The sequence below is a fragment of the Oncorhynchus nerka genome, linkage group LG12 (assembly GCF_034236695.1).
Source record: "Oncorhynchus nerka isolate Pitt River linkage group LG12, Oner_Uvic_2.0, whole genome shotgun sequence".
Taxonomy (NCBI): Eukaryota; Metazoa; Chordata; class Actinopteri; order Salmoniformes; family Salmonidae; genus Oncorhynchus; species Oncorhynchus nerka.
Window position 1 is genome coordinate 76046584 of NC_088407.1, and position 11734 is coordinate 76058317.

General features: G+C 40.3%; 1 protein-coding gene across 1 annotated transcript in view; it reads right to left on the minus strand.

Annotated features, from left to right (window-relative positions):
• Positions 1–8158, minus strand: part of LOC115138831 (dicer 1, ribonuclease type III) — a 65975-nt gene extending 57817 nt beyond the window's left edge. The window contains exon 1 of the mRNA XM_065025800.1: positions 8010–8158. The gene's annotated coding sequence lies outside the window, so the exon portion shown is untranslated. The remainder of the gene's footprint in view (positions 1–8009) is intronic.
• Positions 8159–11734: the final 3576 nt, after the last annotated feature.

Consider the following 11734-nt stretch of genomic DNA (forward strand, 5'->3'; position numbering starts at 1 on the left):
GAATTATTGTAGGCCTGCATTGACAGGCACAAGCGCTCTTTCAATCATGCAGTTGCTAGACACGTTTTTGAGATCAAAGCATCATTTGTTGATATTCATTGCTAGCTAGCGAGTTACTTGCACAGTTATAGCTCATTTTTGAGCAGCAATGAAAATCCTGGAAAAGTCATGGTGTGTGCATCACCTGCATGTACCAGTAGGCCGTTGCCGGTGGGGGAGAGAGAGAGGCAGCGAGAAAGAGAGATATTGCACAGTAGGTATAATAATGACATTCAAACTAACTAGATAGCCAATTGAAAACATAGTGTAGTTTGGCTGGTTCTCTCGCTAGTTAACTATTAGCATGTATTAATGTCATTGTCATGTCCCATGTGGTAAAATAACTTTCCACCGGTACTCGTGTATAACCGGAAAACAGCCAACGCAGTTGATACAGGTGCAAAGTTGATGAAACCAATGCTGCATACTCCGGATGTAAAACGCTCAAAATTGGTTAGGATTCTCCTCTATTCAATACTTGCCATGACATTCTGACAAAGTTAAAAAATATATATGTTCTTAGAATAGCCTAATTGACAAGTAACTCCTACGCTGTCAAGATCTCCCCCGAACACTGAATATTTTAACCTTACAAAAGTAGATAAACATCTCAGATGAATTACCTTGCAAACAGTAGCCATTTGATCTCTGGTTCATTGAATGAGGGAATATATTTTATAAAGACATTAAAAAAAACATGTGGTTGTAATTGTAATGTTGCAGGGTAGCCAACCATCCTCCAGGAGAGCTACTGGGCATGCAGGGTAGCCAACCATCCTCCAGGAGATTCCAGGAGAGCTACTGGGCATGCAGGGTAGCCAACCATCCTCCAGGAGATTCCAGGAGAGCTACTGGGCGTGCAGGTTAGCCAACCATCCTCCAGGAGAGCTACTGGGCGTGCAGGTTAGCCAACCATCCTCCAGGAGATTCCAGGAGAGCTACTGGGCGTGCAGGTTAGCCAACCATCCTCCAGGAGATTCCAGGAGAGCTACTGGGCGTGCAGGTTAGCCAACCATCCTCCAGGAGAGCTACTGGGTGTGCAGGTTAGCCAACCATCCTCCAGGAGATTCCAGGAGAGCTACTGGGCATGCAGGGTAGCCAACCATCCTCCAGGAGAGCTACTGGGCATGCAGGGTAGCCAACCATCCTCCAGGAGATTCCAGGAGAGCTACTGGGCATGCAGGGTAGCCAACCATCCTCCAGGAGATTCCAGGAGAGCTACTGGGCGTGCAGGTTAGCCAACCATCCTCCAGGAGATTCCAGGAGAGCTACTGGGCATGCAGGGTAGCCAACCATCCTCCAGGAGATTCCAGGAGAGCTACTGGGCGTGCAGGGTAGCCAACCATCCTCCAGGAGATTCCAGGAGAGCTACTGGACATGCAGGGTAGCCAACCATCCTCCAGGAGATTCCAGGAGAGCTACTGGGCGTGCAGGGTAGCCAACCATCCTCCAGGAGATTCCAGGCAAAAGATACTGTATAACACATGGGATCAGACAGCAGCAGCCATCCTTTGTCAATACCAATGATAATAATTTATGTTGTTTTGTGAAGTGATTTCTTGCATCACACAACACCATTTTCAGTCTCCTTTTTGACTTGTCAGTCCTATATGTCTGAAGGACAAGTGGCAAAAAAATGTCAAGCCCTGACATAGCATAACTTAAATGCACTCAAATGAAACAAACAGGACTGAGACTGAGACGAGCTTCAGGTTGCCACTCACATCAATAGCACTCACACAGATAACACTACCAACGACAACAACCACACTGACACCTATGGTAGCCTAACAGCATCACCATCACACTATGAGTGACACATCAAAATGATGTGTGTGACAAGCTTGTGACTCTGAAAGGACAGCGACTGTAATACCAGCGCACTCTATGTTGGAGACTGCACTTTTTGTAAAACACATAGGGCTGATAGAAAGACAGCCATCACACACAGCATGATGTTAAAGGATAATCAGCCCATTCACTCAGACATACAAGGCCAGCCGGTCCCAATCATAAGAACACAAAAACACAACCATTAGGCTAAGCATTTCCCAATCGAAATGTACAACTATTACTTCCCATTGCAACAAAAAAAACTATCACATTAATTTAAACTTTAGGTGATCTAAACCAACAAGTTATTTTGGAAGAGATAGCTAACAGTAAGCGAGCTGCAATAAAAAAAAAGCAGTCCTACTCACCAGATGATGATCACTTGAAGCTAACAAATTGGCAACAACATCTAACACCTGCTGCAGCTGGAGCAAACTAGACTACAACAAAAGCTAGCTAGCAAAACCGTGGTAAAACTCCTGCTCGCTATTGCGCAGTGACCTATTGGCCTTCGAGAAGAGAAGTTTCTATACGTTTTTGTAAAAACATTCCCACAAATGACAAGTCAAAATGTGATTGGTTGATTCCACTGTCACTCAAAAATATGACTAAATACAGTTGAATGGCAATTGCCTTATATCTATGCCTACTTGCCCTACTTTTCTAAATGTCTAAAGAATCCATATGTTCTTCTGACATATGACCACAGAAGTACTGGACATTTTGAACTCTTATTATGATAGCAATTTGACAAAATTACAATCATGGTCTTGAATTGGACTCGCATTTTTCTGGTCTTGGTCATGACTCTTGGTCTCGAACCCATCGCCTCCCCTCCGGTCTTGACTGACTCAATTCGCTCTGGTCTTGAATTGGTCTCGCTTTAGGTTTAGGTGGTCTCACTTTAGGTGGTCTCAAACACAACACTGCAGTTACATTTCGGGATATTATTTTTGACTGTATCGTATCATTTTGACAATATATGATAATGATTTTTGCGCTAGTTGGCAATACCCTGCACCAAAACTCCAGTATTTAGCCTTGATAGCTTTTTCTCCATCTTTTTAAATGGGTTTGATTTTTTACTTTGATCACGAGTAAATTCATGAAGTGTATTATATGTTTTCTTACAGTTTTGAACCAAACTAGAAATTGTCCAATGGTGTGACTGTCTGAGGTAAAGGTATGGAACTTTGAACTTAAGTAAATTCATGAAAAAATGAATAACACTTCCCTTTACCTATGCTTTTAGTGAATACACAGAAGTTTATTTCAAAAAAACAATAGTCCAAGTCTATTCATGACATTTCCAAATAGTTTTGATTGATTACATTTTGTCCCTAAAGCAAAGTCCACTTGGTGGGACAATTATGGGATTAGATAACGATCCAGCATTTGGACACCATTGCGCTGGGGAGGGTTCTCTTGCAATGAGGAAGTACAGAAGACATGGCTGGAGCACATGGCCTGAACAGATTGTATCTGAAACATGTACCAAAATATTGCACTTTTCTGCCATTGCCATAGAAGGTGTCAGTTTCTTAGTTCTTTGGTGTGATGCTTTTTGAATGTATATATGAAAACAATATTTGTTGACAATTAAAGTATAAAAAGCAACAAAAACATGTGGTGAAATCATACTGAAGGCCTACTGTTAACAATAAGGCCCAAACTGGACCATACAGCCTGAGATTTCCAACAGTGTGACAGCTTTATTTCCCTTGGTGTGACATGAAGACCGTGTCACACCAGAGGAAATACAAGACACCTGTCTGATTCTCGCCTGTCTGAGTGGACTGATCCAACGTGGAGGCCGTGGGGATGACACTGTCCATCACCCTAAAACATGTGTTTCTGAAATTGTATATGGTTATATTACATAACAATGGTGCAACACTAATAAAAAATAATATTATAACAAACGCGCTTTCTCCCGCATTGGATAGCGGTCACTGTCCGAGGTTCTGAAACACATTAGTGCGCTGTTGAATTGATGCCTTTGCCTAGACCATGTTGCCATGTGCATAATAACAAAGTTAACCAGCATATTGTTGAGAACAATGCGGCGGAGATCGCAGTAGAATAAGGAGAACTTGTCTTATTGTCTAAGACAATTGAGGAGAGAAAACCCCAACTTATGTCTAATCAATAGCTTAACTGTTAAATGTATCTGGCTTTAGAAATCAACCATATATATATATATATAAATAGTTGACATCTGAAGTTTACATACACTTAGGTTGGAGTCATTAACACTTGTTTTTCAATCACTCCACAAATGTCTTGTTAACAAACTATAGTTTTGGCAAGAGGGTTAGGACATCTACATTGTGCATGACACAAGTCATTTTACCAACAATTGTTTACAAACAGATTATTTCACTTATAATTCACTGTATCACAATTCCAGTGGGTCAGAAGTTTACATACACTAAGTTGACTGTGCCTTTAAACAGCTTGGAAAATTCCAGACAATTATGTCATGGCTTTAGAAGCTTCTGATAGGCTAATTGACATAATTTGAGTCAATTGGAGGTGTACCTGTGGATGTCTTTCAAGGCCTCCCTTCAAACTCAGTGCCTCTTTGCTTGACATCAGTTGAAAAGCAAAATAAATCAGCAAAGACCTCAAAAAAAAAATGTAGAGTCTGTTTCATCCTTGGGAGCCATTTTCAAACACCTGAAGGTACCACACCGCAAGTGTAAACCCCATGGGACCACACAGCAATCATACCACTCAGGAAGGAGATCTGTTCTGTCTCCTAGAAATGAGCGTACATTGGTGCGAAAAGTGCAAATCAATCCCAGAACACCAGCAAAGGACCTTGTGAAGATGGAGGAAACAGGTACAAATGTATCTATATCCAGGGTACAACAAGTCCTATATCAACATAACCTGAAAGGCCGCTCAGCAAGGAAGAAGCCACTGCTCCAAAACTGCCATAAAAAAGCCAGGTTACAGCTTGCAACTGCACTTGGGGACAAAGACAGTGCTTTTTGGAGAAATATCCTCTGGTCTGATGAAACAAAAATAGAACTGTTTGGCTATAATGACCATCGTTATGTTTGGAGGAAAAAGGGGGAGGCTTGCAAGCCGAAGAACACCATCTCAACCGTGAAGCACGGAGGGACTTGTGCACTTCACAAAATAGATGGCATCATGAGAAGGAAAATTATATTGCTAAATTGAAGCAACATCTCAAGACATCAGTCAGGAAGTTAAAGCTTGGTCGCAAATGAGTCTTCCAAATGGACAATGACCCCAAGCATACTTCCAAAGTAGTGGAAAAGGACAACAAAGTTGAGGTATTGGAGTGGCCATCACAAAGCCCTGACCTCAATCCCATAGAAAAAAATGTGTAGGCAGAACTGAAAAAGCGTGTGCGAGCAAGGAGGCCTGACTCAGTTACACCAGCTCTGTCAGGAGGAATGGGCCACAATACACCCAACTTATTGTGGGAAGGCTACCCAACACGTTTGACCCAAGTTAAACAATTTAAAGGCAATGCTACCAAATACTGATTGAGTGTATGTAAACTTCTGACCCACTGGGAATATGATGAAAGAAATAAAAGCTGAAATAAATCACTCTACTATTATTCTGACATTTCACATTCTTAAAATAAAGTGGTGATCCTAACTGACCTAAGACAGGGAATTTTTACACAGACATACGACATATCCCGCTTCTGTGGCCTGTTTGAGTGTGTGTTTAATAGCTTAGTGATTCCGTGTCATTTAAAAATATATAATATATATTTATAATAATAACCCTCCTTTTTATTGATCTACTTATTGTTATTACATCAATTATTTTGTTCATTATAATAGTACATGTCATTATCATTAATCGGCTTCGTATAGCAGCCTAGTATAATCACCATTGAGCTGTAGGCCTAAGAGTGCATCCTGTTTAGTCTTAATACCGTAACTTAGGCCTATATTTCAATACTTATATAGGCTACTGTATCAATCATTCGTTTATGTAATCACACAGCCTAATAGTCATTCATGATTTGAAATGCAATCAAGCATTATGTTTTAAAATAAAGCGAGTCTTGAATAATTAGCTTACACAATAAATAAACCGTTCCATTATGTAATTCCATTCAACAAAAAAACATTACAACAGACTCTGGTACACTTATAATTGATTTGGTGTTGTTTACATTGTCCCAAACGGTCATAAAAATTATATTGTAATCTAACAGCACCTGTTTCGATTGGTCAAGAAGAAGAAGACCTGATTTTTTCTTCTTCTCGGGGCCAGCCCTAAATTTGAATGAGTACACTTCAAATGATTAAATGAGTACACTTCAAATGATTTAATGAGGATCCATTACTGATGTTTAGAACTGATGTTTAGAAGCATTTTTACAGTGGTCAGAAACTTCTGAAAGTGTCATTAATTATTGTTAAGCATGGGGCAGGTAACATAATACACAAGTATGATAATTGTTTTTTTATCGAGGTTTAGTTTAATGCCAGTGAATCTTAATGTAATTGTGAGACACTTGGTTATCATCATTATTATCCAATGAAATGTTTTTCATTTTAAATGCAATAATATAATTAATGATATAAAATACATAACTAAATAATGTGTAAAAATAATTCTCTAGTCTATATGGGAATCATTAAAACTTGATATTAACAATTGTTGTGTCACACCAGAGGCCAAATTCAAGGCTCTAATATATGAAATGGTTCCTTAAATTGGATATAAATTCTAAATTGAAGGTGGCCATGTAACATTTTGAATTGTTGAGACAGTTTGTGACTAAATGTAGTTTGTTGTGTTTTCACTTTAATTTTAGAGGAAATTATTTTTTCACTTTTGTTTTGGCCATATGGCAACTACCAACATATGGTATTGGTACCTAAGTACCCTGGGAAAGCTCATCCCTACCCAATGGGGCCTGGTCAAAAGTTACTCTGCCGAAACTCACATTTGGGGTTAGTGACAGAGAGAACAGTTGTATGTGAAGAAACATTTGCTAAGCACATGTGGGGAAATGGTGACGTGACAACCCCCTCCACCTCAAAACCCGCTTTCACATTCGGGAACATAGGCTAATATTGAAACTGAGCAGGGGTGGGTGGGTATAGGCCTGTGGTATATAAAATTGACTTTAAACAAGTCAAATTCACATGAGCAACTGAACTCTTTGATCAGACAGTGAAACCAAATATACTGGTAACTAGCTCTGTGGTGAAACGACTTGATTCGGTGTTACTCAATGCCACAACCCCAGCTAGTCATACTGTGGCAATATGACTGGGGACATTTTTATCAATGAATGAGCCATCATAACCAGTCCACTGATTTTCCAAAAGTTAACTGATCAACATAAGTGTACATAGCACATAGTTAGCTACATTTACGCACAATTAACTAGCAACTGACGACTTTCGTTTAGAATCATCAACCAACACATTCCAAACTACCACTAGAAATTAGGGAAATAATTTGGAAAAACACTAGCGAACGAGCTATTCTAAATTAGGCCTCAAGGCGACCTTGGCCTTTCATTGAAAGGAAATAGCTAACTGGCAAGTGAATGATAACAAAACTGTCTGTTGCAGTAGCATTTAGCAAGCTAGCTAAGCACAGGTGGCTACTGGCTAACTAGCTAGCTACAACAAGCTGGTGGCAAACAACCACGTCCACGAGAACACGTGTATACATTGGGAAATGTCTAAATACATGGTAAATCATACAATATATTTATTATTTGATCGTTTGATAACTAGTAAAGGAGTTGATAGCTGATGCAATGGCGTTCTAGTCAAACAAAACGTCAAAATCCCACGCGTGCAACTAGCTAACTTTGCTACCGAACTTGACACAGGCTAGCGAAGTAGCTAGTAACTGGCTGATTGACTAGATATAATCAATATAGATACAGTACAGATAAGTGTATACAATTGTTTTGTCTGACACGTCTAATGGAGATGGCTACATGCAAAGTTGCAATAATCATGTGGAAACAAAGTTAGCCATGCTAACTAGCTAGTTTGCTAACATTATTGACTAGCTTAGCTTGCTAGTTAACATAGTTGGATGTGACAAGGCATGCACATAGCCACCAGTAAGGAATAGCATGCATTCAGGGTGTTTCGGTTAAACTTCCTCACCTATAAAATATTTGTATTGGGCCGTCTTGATAGGAAATGGTCCTGTTATTTCGTCTGATACCCCTTTCCACCATTCCCTCCTGCTGCTGCTGTCAGGAACTAATCCACCACCGTCAAGACTTCCTTCCACCTGGGCCTTCGAAATGCAACACTTTTGCGTAAAGTAGCTAGCTACGTAAAAAATGTATTTTCCATAGCCTGGATGACATGCGAGTGGTGGTCGAGAATACAAATCCCCTCAAAACCAGAGTAACTACGCAAATAAAACGACCCCCCCACTCCCAACATTGGCCCCTCATGTTAAAGTAAGTAAATGTCAAATTCTGATTTGTGCATAACAAAGAAACAGGGAAAATAGCTATAACATTGACTGAAACTGTAAGAGCTGTCCAACTTTATTCGTGTTATTTTGTTTCCACAACTTTGTAGCCTGCTTGAAACAAATGTTTTGAAGCAAAAGGACAACAGCAGTGTTCCACCTAGGGACATTTGGAGATTCAGTGTTTAATAGTCACATATACCGGGTTGCAGTTGTGATTGCAGGGTACAGTGAAAATCATTCAAGGACTAAGTGAAATAAAATCATGAAAATAGTAATAAAAAAATACCAATAGAAATAGCACTATATACATTATAACTGTATCAGTGGTTTGACAAGATGAGATGTGTGACCATCAAGACCTGAAGAGGAACTGACTTATTTCTTAAACAATTTAAATATATCCATCAACTGAGTATCACATAAATCCAAACTTGTTTTTGCGTGTTTTTTGTGTTTTTTTTACACCTATACTGTATGAGTATGCCAGTCCATGAAATAGGTAGTGTAACAGGGTAAAGGTGCATCTATTAAATGAATATTATTTATGGTAGCCAATAAGCTGATTAGTCCATTTTAATTAATAGGTGTTGCTCTGGATAATGCACCACACATCTGTTTCCACTGCCATGCTGGTTAATTTTCGTGCCAGGAGATGGAGAGACAGGACAGAGCACCTGCTGTCTCCATAGTCCCACACCAATAGCAGTGTGCCTTCACAGTTATCTATCAAGTCTCTGTGTTGTGTTAATGTGTTGATTGGAGACAGGAGTGCAACGTTGGTATTAGAAGTATTCTTTTTTCCGGTCAAACACTCCAAACAGCCTACCTGCCACTCGGAGGCGTCCACATGATCCTAAGCCACACCATTGCCTCATGTTGTATCACATTCCAAGTATAAAACTGACAACCATCTAATTTCAGAATGTGGGGTGTGTGTCCCCCCCACCCACAGTGAAAGTTGCACCACTGATTGTAGGTATCCCGAGTACAACCACCTGTGTCGTCCACCTCTCAAAAGCAGAAGTTCCAATGCACATTTAATACATTTTCATTGAGTGGTGTGATTGATAAATCTGGTCTTGTCCCATTACTCAGCATACTGCGACTGGCTTATTGAAACAGACAGGTACTTTCATTTTTAATTTAAAATATTTAGTTTTTGTTCACCAGATTGTTTTCACTTACATAAACTCACAATAATGACCATTTAGTAACTGTTCTTACCTGATTAATATGCTCATTATTTAGCCATTTACTGTGTATCACAGGAGGTAGGTGACATCTTCATTGGGGAAGACGGGCTTGTGATAATGGATGGAGCGGAATGGTATCAAATATACGGTTTCCATGCATTTGCAATTGCAGTCACTCCAGCCATTATTATAAGCTGTCCTCCCCTCAAAAGCCTCCACTGCTGTGTATGTATCTGTATGCACACCGCATGTTGTAGGTGACTTGCCGATGACCCCTCTGTTTGGGGTTTTAGGCTGGGTTTCTGTACAGCATTTTGAGATATCAGCTGATGTACAAAGGGCTATATAAATACATTTTATTTGATGATGTCAAGCACCCTGGAGTAGACGTGACACCTATATAAGGCATTACTTTTGAGTAGAACCCTATGAGTCCTGGTCAAACATTGTGCACTAAATGGGGAATATGGTGCCATTTGGGACATAACCTAGTAGTAAAGTTCATAACGTTCGTACTTTATGGTCCAGTAGAGAGCCCCAGCAGGATGGTCTGGGAGTACGACATGAGTTCCGTCGACCAACACAACCTGGAGGAAGCAGGGTCAAGCACACCTACACCCTGAGAATAATCCATCTTGAAGACATGGTACGTCCTGTAACCATGGTTATGGCAACTTATTTTCTTTGTTGTACTCTACGTTTGACCGGAGCCTTAGTCAAAAGTAGGGCACTACGTAGGAAATAGGATACCATTTACAGTACCAGTTAAGTTCACAGCTACTCATTCCAGGGTTTCTTTATTGTACAATATTCAAGACAAAGCTATGAAATATCACATATGGAATCATGTAGTAAGTGTTCCACAAATCAATATATTTGAGATTCTTCTAAATTCCCACCTTATGCCTTGACATGCTCTCAACCAGCTTCATGAGGTAGTCACCTGGAATGCATTTCAATTAACAGGTGTGCCACAAATTATCCGTTTGAGCCAATCAGTTATGACAAGGTAGGAGTGGTAGAGAAAATAGCCCTATTTGGTAAAAGACCAAGTCCATAATATGGCAAGAACAGCTCAAATAAGGAAAGAGAAAATGGCAGTCCATTAACTTAAGACATGAAGGTCAGTCAATTCAGAAAATTAAGAACTTTGAAAGTTTCTTCAAGTGCAGTCACAGAAACCAAGTGCTATGATGTAACTGGCTCTCATGAGGTGCTCCACAAGAAAGGAAGACCCAGAGTTACCTCTGCAGAGGATAAATTAGTTACCAACCTCAAATTGCAGCACAAATAAATGCTTCAGAGTACTACTTACATATTCTTACTACCTGGCGCGCCAACCAAAGTACAGGGGGTGAACCGCCCAGCTCTAACCTAGTGTGCATAGACAGAGTACATACTACAGGTATCTTGCCTAAACACTCCCAAGGTGCCTTCCCCCCTGGGAACAAAAACAGAATAACTACTAACATAAAATTAACAATTTCAATACTCAAAAACAGTCCTTCTGAAATAAACATACCTCTGCAGGACCAGCTACAAAATACTTTACAACAAACCAACACACAAATAAGCTCTCTCTTAACAAAGGAACACTAGCTTTTCAAGCTGCAGAAGGAGTAGGTAATTGCAGACAGCTGTATCCCCTGACGAGAGGGCGGGGTCAAAGCTCCAATCTGCAATGGGACCGACCAATCGGCTGTTTAGAATCCAAGAAGCCATTTCCTGAAATACACACATACAAACCCAAAACATCACAGAAATTGGGGAACGTAACATCAAGTAACAGACACATCTCAACATCAACTGTTCAGAGGAGACTGCGTGAATCTGGCCCTCATGGTCAAATTGCTGCAAAATAACACTACTAAAGGACACCAATAAGAAGAAAAGACTTGCTTGGGCCAAGAAACACAACAAATTGACATTAGACCAGTGAAAATCTGTCCGTAGGTCTGATGAGATTTTTAGTTCCAACTGCCGTGTCTTTGTGAGATGCAGAGTAGGTGAACAGATGATCTCCACATGCGTGGTTCCCACCGTGAAGCATGGAGGAGGAGGTGTGATGGTGTGGGGGAGCCTTGCTGGTGACACTGTCTGTGATTTAGTTAGAATTCAAGGCACACTTAACCAGCATGGCTACCACAGCATTCTGCAGCGATACTAAAATCCAATCTGATTTGCACTTAGTGGGACTATCATTTGTTTTT